Source organism: Macrotis lagotis, chromosome 1 (assembly GCF_037893015.1).
Source record: "Macrotis lagotis isolate mMagLag1 chromosome 1, bilby.v1.9.chrom.fasta, whole genome shotgun sequence".
In the NCBI taxonomy this organism is placed as follows: domain Eukaryota; kingdom Metazoa; phylum Chordata; class Mammalia; order Peramelemorphia; family Peramelidae; genus Macrotis; species Macrotis lagotis.
Genome location: NC_133658.1, coordinates 842179505 through 842191585, shown reverse-complemented (window position 1 = coordinate 842191585; position 12081 = coordinate 842179505). Strand labels below are relative to the sequence as shown.

The following is a 12081-nucleotide window of genomic DNA, read 5'->3' as shown; positions in this document are numbered from 1 at the left end:
TCAGCATTTTTTTTGCATCTACTTGACTAAGTTGCTGACTTTGTTTTCACGTTTTTTTCTGCATCTCTCATTTCTCTTCCCAATTGTTCCTCTACTTCCCTTATTTAATTTTTTTTTGTCAGTACAAAGTTAACTTTATTTTCCCAAGGAAGAAAGTTATGGCTGTTGACCTAGCTCCCTAGCAGTAAGCTGCAAATAACATGGTAGTAAAATCTGTATTCCTTGTATGGGTTGTTAGGAGTATCCGCAGGTGGGCTGCTGAGCATTTTACAGGATCCTTGTTTCTGACTTCTTACACGGAGTCCTTCCCAACCTAACACACCCAGAATTAAGACAATTATTGGCTTCCCAAAAAGGATTTCCAGATAGTGTGCTCTTAGTTTGTTTTTAAAGCTTCTTCAACAGTACAAGTCCCCAAACTGGACGTATTCAGTCAGAAACTTGTCTTTGTTAGGCCAAAGGGAAGCTCTCTCTGGGCAGAAGTCTGAGCGCAGGAGGCAGGAGAAGTAGATGAGAATCATCAGGTCCAGCATCAGCAGGATGCTGAGTAGGAAGGCACCTTGTGTCATCTGCCCCCAGTACTGGAGGAAAAAGCTGGTGAGGTAGGTCTGCGGGGCCAAGGGGAAGAAGAAGTACATGACCAAGTTGACACACTTGTTGACTCGGTAGAAAAGGCCGTCTTGGTTGTTGCTGAGCTTCATCATCATGGTCACGGTAAGGAAGATGTTGCTGACTTCGACAAAGAGGGTCAGCACACCGCCTGCCACAGAGCTGCCCTTGAAGATGCCCGAGACGAAGGTGGAGATGGCCAGCACGTGGTGCACCAGGTACTCCCAGGAGGCCTGGGTCTGCCTGCTCAGGACGATGTCCGCCGAGTCGTGGAGGAAGTAGCCTGTGGACAGGCAGACCAGCAGGTAGCCGGACCGGGACGAGGCGGTCTGCACCTCCACCAGCATCTCGGGCTCTGCCACAGGCCGGACAGCACGAGTGGGCCAGCGACACAAGCAGGTTGTGCCAGCGCCAGGGGCGCAGGGGGTGACTTCGCACATGGGCCGGCAGGGGCAGCGGCGCAGCAGCGGGCCGGGAAGCCCAGCGTGGTGCCCAGCGGCAGCGGGCCGGGAAGCCCAGCGTGGTGCCCAGCGGCAGCGGGCCGGGAAGCCCAGCGTGGTGCCCAGCGGCAGCTGCAGCGGCGCAGGCGGCAGCGACGCGGGCATGGGCTCGCTCCCCGGGCACCGCGCCGGGCTCTGCCGCGGGCTGGGTCGGGCTGCTGGGGCCCTGGGCGCCGGCCCCGCCCCGCCCCGCCCCAGCCCCCTTACTCAATTTTTCAAAATATTTTTGGGCTCTGCTCATTATCTGAGCCTAACATCTGTTTTTCTTGGAGGTTTTGCATACAGGAGATTGGATTTTGCCATCTTCTGAGTGTGTGTGTGTGTGTCTGTGTCTGTGTGTGTGTGTGTGTGTGTGTGTGTGTGTGTGTGTGTGTGTGTGTGTCTGTGTCTGTGTGTCTGTGTCTCTGTGTGTCTGTGTGTCTGTGTGTCTGTGTGTGTTGATCCTCTATGGGACCAAAATAATTGTCTATGGTCAAGTTCCTTTTTTCTGTTTACTCAGTTCCCCATCCTGTCCCCTGGTTTAGGAGTGTTTCCTGAGCTTAAGAAACCCATACAAAGACCTCAGTTTCCTCAAGGTTTTATGAGAGGCCCTGACTGCTCTCCTGGCCTGTTCTCTGGTCTGTGGATGATTACAAGCTCTCCCCTCTGCTCTGGAGGAGTGAGGAAGGTCCCTGCTCTATGACAAGGGGGGCTCAGATTGTGGCAATGGTCTGAATATGAACAGAACACCAGAGTCCTGTCCCAGAGACAGAGGAGAGACCTCAAAATTCTCCCTTACACTCCCTTACCTCCATGGACTGAGAGTTCTGGAAGCAGTTTCTGCCGGTGGCTTTGTGGGCCTGCTTCTATTTCCTGGGATCTGGCTGTGCCTAGGGCTGGGGTTGTGCCGAGGGCCATGCTGGCTCCATACTCACTCTGACACAGGCTTTCCTGCTGTTCTTCCAAGTTGTATTTGGTATTCCTTGGGTTGGCAGATCAGTAAACAGCTTCTACTGCCAGAAGCCCACACTTCTAGGGGCCAAATTCTCACATGTAAAAGCTTGATACATCCCTAAGGTAATCCTGTCAAGAGGTTATTTTTTCCCCAATGTTGCAAACTTGCCACACAGTGTAGTTTAAACTCATTGAGTCATGCTACTTAACACTAAAGGTAATTTTTTCTATGAAAGTATTCTTCAGAATCTCTGTAATTGTAATATGCTTCATGTAGTCATATCCTTCTCCTCTTTGGAAATGGCCTGGGTCTGGAATACTCAAATTAAAAATTTACCTTATACACTTGACAAGCAGAGTAATCTTGAGGAAGTCAATTAATTACTTTATGCCTCAATTTCTTCATCTTCATTAATGAGGACAATAATGCTTTCCTTTTAGGGTTGTTGGGAAAATACAAGATAATACTGTAAAAAACTGTTAAACTTAAAATATCATGAAATATTGGAAATAGTCAAAAATCAGTGGGAACCAATAATAAGAAAGATAGCAGGAGATAGATGAAGTAATGCTGCTTACAGAGGAAAAAGTAAAGTGTGCTAATTAAAATGATGACCTTTTTTTCTTACAGAGTCATACTCCAAAGTCTTTTTTTAATTACAGTTTCCTCTGTGAGGAAACACTATATAATGTGCATTGGGAAGTTCACTGGGATTAAGTTGTGAGTCCTTAAGGACTAGAAAACTCTAAATGAGAAGTCTGAGTTCTGGAATGATTGGTAAAAGCATAACAGTTCTAGGGATCATTAGGGGATCCAAGAGGAAGAAATTAAGTGAGAGTTAAATAGAAAACTCTCTAATGCTATTCTCCAAATTTTGTTAAATTAAGTTAAATTGAACTGTTGTTGGGGTATTTTAAACCAGGAAAGAGATTATTAGATATCCTGAGGTCTTCCTTAAAGCTTCTGGAAAAGGTAACTATGGCTTTAGCCACTCCTTGTTAGTTTGAGGTCTCCTTTATTGCCATGACCTTTACCTGTGCTGTCAGAAAAAGTATGGAAGTGAGTGAGTCACAGGGATTAGTGGATGGTAATATCTTTGAGAATCCAAGGACAACAGATGTTTCTTAGTTACTATTATTTTAAAGACTGTGGTTACTGATAGAGTCTACTCCTGGGCCCACCAGCATTTCATTTACAAGAGAAATAAACTAAGTGTTTTATGTTCTCTTTTCCAGACTGACAATGAGTAGTGAAACATCCAAGACTTTACATGATAGCTTTGGGCAATATGTGTTGTATAACTAGGAAAGCCTGGTGAAATAACTTGAAGACACAAGTTTAGACAGGTTAGCATTGTAGACTACTATAGAGTCAATAGAGGAAAAGTAACAGTTTCAAAAGTACATCACTAACTTACAAAGGTTTTCTTATAAGGAAAGTATTTTAACGATATAGATAAAGAAAATGATTATAATATTTGACTCTTAATATGGAAAAAGGGGAAATGATCTCAAAAATAAAACACCGGTGGAGCCAAGATGGCAACAAGAACGGATCTTGTCTTAGGCACTCTCAACTGAGGGACCCAGTGAGGCAGTTCTCCTACTCAAGGTAACCTGGAAAAGAGCAGAAAGGCTCTGCTCCCCAGGGTCAGAGGGGCAGCCTGCCAGAGGGGGTGGCCTACCAGACCAAGAGAACTTCAGCCTCCCGGAGGCAGCCCCAGGGCGCTGTGAGCCACTGGGGAAGTTTCCTGAGTTACGCCCCAGGAAGCACCAAGGACAGATTGGGGGAACAGCAGGGGACTTCTGCAGGAGTGAGCTCATGAAGCCCAGCCCTCAGGGTATACAGAGAGCAGTGTGGCCAGCAGCCAGCCCAGAACAACCCAGTTCCAGGAAACATAAGCAGGTGGAGCCAGGAAGCAGGAGCCCCCAGGGCATAAGCCCATTGAACCTAGGGAGGGGAGTGAAGAGAGACTGTAGAGCTCTGCTCCTGGAACAGGACACTGGGGTTCTGACCACATTCAGATCCTGATCACAGTCTAGCCCCCCCCACAGAACAACAGGGCCACCCCACACCCCAGCCCCATGGCAGAGGGGGGCGCATATGGTCACTCACAGACCAGGAGGGAGGACAGAGCCTCATACACTGAGACTCTTGTGGGAGTGAACCAAAAGCTCAGGAAGCACCCCAAAAATCAGGCTCAGGCTGGGAAAATGAGCAAGCAGAGAAACAAGAGGAACACCATTGAGAAATATTTTGCCTGTGAGCCCAAGAAGGATCAAAACAGTCTGAAGGTGAAGAAGCACAAGCTCCTGCTTCTAAAGATTCCAAGAATAAACAGAAATTGGGCTCAGACTATGACAGAGCTCAAAAAAGACTTTGAAAATTAAATGAGGGAGTTAGAAGAAAAACTGGGAAAAGAAATGAAAGAGATGCAGGAAAAACATGAAAATGAAGTCAGCAGCCTAGTCAAGGAAATCCAAAAAAAAAATACTGAAGAAAATAGCATGCTAAAGACCAGCTTACTTCAAATGGATAAAACAGTTCAAAAAGTTATTGAGGAAAAAAAAATAAAAAAAAATAATGAGGAGAAGAATGCTTTAAAAAGCAAAATTGGCCAGATGGAAAAATAGATAAGAAAACTCTCTGAGGAGAACAAATCCTTCAAAGAATAGAACTCAGGGAGATTGATGAATTTACGAGAAACCAGGACTAAATACTTAAAAACTAAAAAAATGAAAAATTAGAAGAAAATGTGTAATATCTCATTGAAAAAGCAACTGATATGGAAAACAGACTTAGGAAAGATAATTTTAAAAATTATTAGAATATCTGAAAGTCATGATCAAGAAAAGAGACTTGACATCATTTTCAAAGAATTACTACAGGAAAATTGCGCTGATATTCTGGAAGCAGAGGGAAAAATAGAAATGGGGAGAATTCACTAATCCCCCCCGAGAAAGAGATCCCAAAAAACCAACTCTTAGGAATATTATAACCAAATTCCAGAACTCCCAAGTCAAAGAGAAAAATATTACAAGCAGCCATAAAGACACAGTTCAAATATCGGGGAGCTGCAGTCAGGATCGCACAGGGGTTAGCAGCAACTACATTGGAACCTCATAGGGCTTGGAATATAATATACCAGAAGGCAAAAGAGCTTAGAATGCAACTGTGAATCAACTACCCAGCAAGGCTGAATGTCCACTTCCAGGGGAAAAAATGAATTTCAATGAACCAGGGAAATTTCAAATGTTCCTGTTGGAATGGCCAGAGCTGAACAGAAGGTTTGATCTTCAGATACAGGACTCAGGTGAAGCTTGGAGACTAGAGGAGAGGGAGAAAATATGAGGGACTTGATGATGAACTGCATGTATTCCTGCATAGAAAAATGACACTGATAATACTCATATGAACCTTCTCAGTTAATAGAGCAGGTAGAGGGAACTTTTATAGTTTAAGCACAGGGGAAAGCTTAATTTGAAGATAAACTATGGTGAAAAAATGGAGTCAATAGAAAATAGGGAAGTGTAATGGGAGAAAGAAAAAAGAGAGGGGGAATACAACAAGCTATTTCATATAATAAGATTTTTCTTTATTGCTATGAGCTACTGCAATGATATGGAAGGGGGGAAGGCAAGTAGGAATGAGGGATTCTTCGCTCTCATCAGAGGTGGCTAGGAGAGGAAACAGCATATATACTCAATGGGGTATAGGCATCTGGAGTAAGGAGGAGAGAAGGAGGACGGGGAAAGGGGGGAGATGTGAGTGATGGAGGAGAGGTTGGACCATGGGGGGAGAATGGTTAGATATAACACATTTTCTTTTTTTACTTCTTGCCAGGGGCTGAGATTGGATGGCCTGTCCGGGACCATAGGGCCAGGTGGATGCTGGGGGACTCAGGGCCTCTTGGTCCCAGGACCAGGGATCTGTCTTCTGCACCACTCAGCTACCCTACAGCAGAGTCAGAATGAAAGGAGAAAGAAAATATAGTACATGGTAGTGGAGAAATACGAAAAGAAGGGAGTTGCTATCAGCAATGGCAATGGTGGAAAAATATGGAAGTAACTTTTGTGATGGACTTTTCATAAAGAATGTGATCCACCCATGACAGAGTTGTTGGTGTTGGAACAAAGACTCAAGCACATTTATTATTATTATTATTATTATTATTATTATTATTATTATTATTATTATTATTATTATTATTTGGGGAGTACAGGGCAAATGGGGCTGGGTGGCCGGCCTGGGGCTGCATAGCAGGGTGACTGTTGGGTGTCTGAGGCCAGATTTGGATCCATGTGCTCCTGGCTCAAGGGCCAGTGGTCTGTCTGCACCCCAGCCACCCCTACTATTATTACTATTTTATCTTATTTTGAGTCTTTTTTTTTTTCTTTTTTTTTTTTTTTGGTTTTTGCCAGGGCAGTGGGGTTTAGGTGGCTTGCATGTCACATGGCTGGGTGATTGCTGGGTATATGGGGCCAGATGTAGGCTCAGGTGCTAATGGCTCCAGGGCTGGTGCTCCATCCATTGTACCACCTGGCCATACCTACAGTTATTACTATTATTTTTTTAGTTTTAATTTTTTTCTCTCCCTTTTACTTTATCGCTCAAGCAAGTCTATATTTATGGGAGGAGGGTGTATTTCCTTTACTCTTAAACAAGAATATTTTATTAATGTATAAAAAAATTATTTGTACAAAATGAGAATAAATATTAAATAAAAAAATAAAACACCAAGGAATATTGTGGCCAAATTCCAGAACTATTAGATAAAAGAGGAAATCCTGCAAGTAGCCAGAAAGAAACAATTTAGATGCCAAGGAGCCACAGAAAGCATTACTCAGGACCTGGTTGCATTAACATTAAAGAATCAAACGGCATGGAATGCAATATTCTGAAGAGCAAGGGAGCTTGGAATGCAGCCAAGAATTCACTATCCTGCAAAACTGAGCCTTCTCTTGCAGGGGAAAAGATGGATCTTTAATGATATAGGAGACTGCCAACATTTCCTGATGAAAAGACCAGAGCTAAATAGAAAATTTGGACTTCAAACAGGAGGTGCAAGAGACACATGAAAAGTTTAAAAATAAAAAGGTGGGGGAAAGAAAAAAAACCTGTTATCCAATAAGATTAAATGGGCTATATCCCCATCTGTGAGAAAAATTCTCATAACACTCAAGAATTGTAACTCTATTAGAAATAAAATACTTAGCCAGAGGTAATGGACACTTATGACTTCTCCATGACTCTAATAGAATGATTTAAAAACAATATCTCCTTAAAAACGGGGACAGTAAAGAAATGGGAGGATGGAGGAGATTAAATGGGGTAACTCACATTACATAAAGATATACAAAGGACCTATAGCAATAGAGGGAAAGGAGGTGAGAACCACCTGAATAATACTCTCATCATATTTGACTTAAATTTAACATACATAGACTCAGTTAATTTAAGAAACTTATCTTACTGTTCAAGTACTAAAAGGGGAAAGGGGAAAAGGGGGAGGAAAACAGGAACTAACAGAAGGAAGAGAAGGAAGAAGGGGCAAGGGGAAACTGGAAAGAAAAGAGAGGGGATTGGATATAAGGGGGAAGATACATTGAAGATAGTGATATTGAGAAACAAAATACTGGGAAATATGGATAAAGTGAAAAAAGGGGAAACATACAGAGGGAAGATAGTATGAAGGGCAATAAAGAGTTTGTAATTAAACTTTGAATGTGAACGGGATGAACTCTCCCATAAAATATAATTGAAGAGCAGAGTAGATTAAAAACCAGAATCCTACAATGTGCTGCTTGGAAGAAATACATTTGAAGCAAAGAGATACATATAGGTTAGAAGTAAAAGGTTGGAGAAAAATATATTTTACTTCAGCTGAAGTAAAAAAAGCAAGGGTAACAATCCTTGCAGACAAAGCAGCTGCAAAAATGGACCTCATTAAGAGGGATAAGGAAGGAAACTATATCCTCCTAAAAGGTATCAGACAATAAAGCAATTTAAAAACTAAATATGTATGCACCAAGTGGTATAGCATCCACATTCTTAGAGAAGTTGAATGAGTTACAGGAAGACATAGAAAACAAAACTCTATTGGTGGGAGACCTCACCCTCCCACCCTCAGATTTAGATAAATGTAATCATAAAATAAACAAGGAAGAAGTTAAGGAGGTAAATAGATGCTTAGAAAACCTAGACTTGGAGAAAACTGAATGGGGATAGAAAGGAATATGATTTTTTTTCTGTAGTACATGGCACTTACACATAAATTGACCATATACTAGGGCATAAAACCTAATAGTCAAATGCAGAAAGGCAGTAATGGTGAATACTTCCTTCTCAGATCATAATGCAATAAAAATCATACATAATAATGACCAGGGAGAGATAGACCTAAAACTAATTGGAAACTAAATGACATCATTTTAAAGAAGGAGTGGATCAAACAACAAATTATAGAATGAATTAATGATTTCATGCTAAATAAGGACAATAATGAGAAGACATACCAAAACTTATGGGATACAGCTAAAGCAGTTGTCAGGGGATATATTATATCTTTAAATGCTTACATGAATAAATAAGAGAAAGAGGAAATCAGCAACCTAAACAAGTAACTAAAAAAATTAGAGAAATAACAAATTAACCCCCCCAATTAAATAGCAAATTAGAAATTCTAAAAATTAAGAAACATTAATAAATTCAAATGCAAGAAAATTATTGAACTAATAAATAAAACCAAGAGTTTTATGAAAAAACAATAAAATTGATAAAACTCTGATTAATTTGATTAAAAAAAAGAAAGAGGAAAACCAATTTCTTAATATCATAATGGAAAAAGGTTAACTCACCACCAATGGGGAGGAAATTGACATAATAATTCAGAATTATTTTGCCCAAATGTGTGCCAATAAATATGGTAATGTAAGTGACATGGATGGATATTTAAAAAAAAATATCTAAAACAGGAAGAGTCAAAACAGAGAAAAAAATTACAGACATATCTCCCTGATTAATATATATATGAAAAAATCTTAAATAAAATCTTAGCAAAATGATTATAGCAATTTATCATTAGGATAATATACTTTGACCAATCAGTATTTATCCCAGGAATGTAAGGTTGGTTCAATACTAGGAAAACTGCTAGTATAATTGACTATATCAATAACAAAGCTAACAGAAATCATATGATTATCTAAATAGATGCTGAAAAATGCCTTAGACAAAATATAGTTCCCACTTCTACTAAAAACACTAAAGATAGTAGGAATAAATAGATTGTTCCTTAGAGTGATAAGGAAATAGAATTGGGAAAGAAGAGACAAAACTCTCACTTTTTGCAGGTGACATGATGGTATACCTAAAGAATCATCTAAAAAACTATGGAAAACAATTAACTTTTGAAAAGTTGCAGGATATAAAATAAATCCTTATATATACATATATAAATATAGATAGAGATATGGATAGAGATAGAGATAGAGATAGAGATAGAGATAGAGATAGAGATACAGTAGAAAGCTAGAAAGAGAAGTCCCATTCAAAACTTTAGACAATATAAAAATTTAATGAAGACAATCACAAAACATTTATCATACAAATAATGTCAGATTTAAATAGCAGGGCAAATATCAACTGCTCATGGATAGGCCAAGCTAATATATTAAAAATGACAATTATCCCTAAATTAAACTACTTCTTTAGTGCCCTGTTAATCAAAATTCCAAAAAAATATTTTAATGAGTTGGAAAAAATTGTAAGTAAATTCACATGGAGGAATAAAAAGTCAAGACTTCCCAGGGATTTAATGAAAAAAAGTGCAAAAGAAAGTGGCTTAGCCCTACCTACCATATCTAAAATTATAAAGCATCAATCATCAAAAATATCTGGTATTGAAAAAAAATAGTGTGTTTTATCAGTCTAATAGACTAGGTACAAAAGAGATAGCAGGAACTATAGTAATCTGCAGTTTGATAAACCCAAAGAGTCCAGCTATTCAGATAAAAACTCTCTCTTCAATAAAAACTACTGGGAAAATTCAAAATTAGTATGACAGACATTTGGATTAGACCAACATCTAATATCCGATACTAAGATAAGATCAAAACGGGTACAAGATCTGGACATAAAAAACAATATTATAAGCAAACTAGAAGATCAAGAAATTGTGTACCTGTCAGATCTATGGAAAAGGAAGCAGTTTATGATGAAGGAAAAATGGAGAACAACATTAAAAACAAACTAGATAATTTTGATTACATTTAAAAAAGCTTTTATACAAACAAAATCATTGTAATGAAGATCAAAAGAAATGTAGTAAATTGGAAAACAATTTTTACAACTATTATTTCTGACAAAGGACTCATTTCTAAAGGTACAAGTTAAGGATAAATTACAAGAAAAAGTATGTATGTGACTGTTTGCAGATGATTTGCACTTAATGAAAACTAAAATCAGGTGTGGATAGATGATCTGTGTTAATTTTATAGTATTTTTACTTTAATAATCAACATCAAGAAAATAAGTTCTTGTCTAGTCAGAACCATCTATATCTGACATGACTGGTTACAGCAAATGGTGAAATTTTGAATGCTATATATAAGTACTCTTGTCTTGATAGTATACTTTTCAGAGATGTCCAAATAAATGATGAGGTTGACATATACATTGCCAGACCTGGAAAAGGGTTGAGAATGTCCAAAGGAAAGTGTGGAAGAGAAGATGTATTAGGCTGCTTAACATACCAAAGATCTATAAAGCTCTTCTACTGAAATCACTGTTGCATGTCAACATGCATTATGTATGTGAAATCATGGACAGTATATTAGTGCCATGATTGGAAAGTGAATCACTTCCATTATAATTTTCTTAGGATAATTCTGAAGATGATCTGGCTAGATAAGGTATCAGAAACTTAGCTCCTATCTCAAGTTGAAGAGGCAAGCATTCAGATTCTACTGCAAAAAGCACAACTCTGATGGACTGGCCACAATATTTAAATGCCAAATGAAAGTTTTCTTGAAATATTATTTTACATAGAACTCACACATGTCAAGTACTCACATAGGGTCAGAAGAAATAAAACAAGGACACTCTCAAGGTATTGCTCAAGGACTTTGGTATGGATAATAAGATATGGGAGACACTGGCACAGGACTGTTCAATATGGTGTACCTGTATCAAAGAAGGCACTGTGCTTTATAAGCAAAGCAGAATGGTAAAACTTCAAAAGAAACATGAGATAAATAGATTTAGAGTGCTATACCTGTCAGTGATAGAGCCTTCCAAGACTGTATAGCTTTGTTCATCCTTAGACACATTGTACATTTACCCTTTCATAGGAACTTCAATTTAGTCCTCTTTTTTTTAGGTTTTGCAAGGCAAATGGGGTTAAATGGCTTGCCCAAGGCCACATAGCTAGGTAATTATTAAGTGTCTGAGACCAGATTTGAACCCAGGTACTCCTGACTCCAGGGCCAGTGCTTTATCCACTGCGCCACCTAGTTGCCCCTATTTTAGTCCTCTTCAAGCATGAATGATAAAAAAAACAATGAATACACCACCCTAGTCCATGGAGAAAATCAGGAACCTGTCCTCTTCACTCCTTCCAATAATTTTCTTGGATCAATCAATCAATAAACATTTACTAAGGATCTACTAAGTGTCAAGCAACGAACTAAGCACTAGGGAGAAAAAAAGGAAAAAAAGATACCCTCAGGAAGTTTACAATCTAATGAATGTCATGAATTCTTGAATAAAACACTTTCATGAGTAGCCAGGGACTTTTCCTTTAATGTGCCAAAGGGGGCATGCAACTGACAGATTTTTCAAGGGAGAGGCTATGACACATTCCAAATTTTGAGTATAATATTCCATATCAACTAGTTATGGATGACCTCCTTACAATGTACTTCATTCAGAATTAAGATAGCTTAACTTTGTTACTCAAGTTCGTTCTCACAATTCGTTTCTATTAGTAAGCTTGATTGATACAGATATCTCAAACTAACCATTATGATCAATATACAT

At 39.2% G+C, this 12081-nt stretch overlaps 1 pseudogene; it reads right to left on the bottom strand.

The window, feature by feature from the left end:
* Positions 1–398: 398 nt before the first annotated feature.
* Positions 399–1214, bottom strand: LOC141507871 (TLC domain-containing protein 1 pseudogene; annotated as a pseudogene).
* Positions 1215–12081: the final 10867 nt, after the last annotated feature.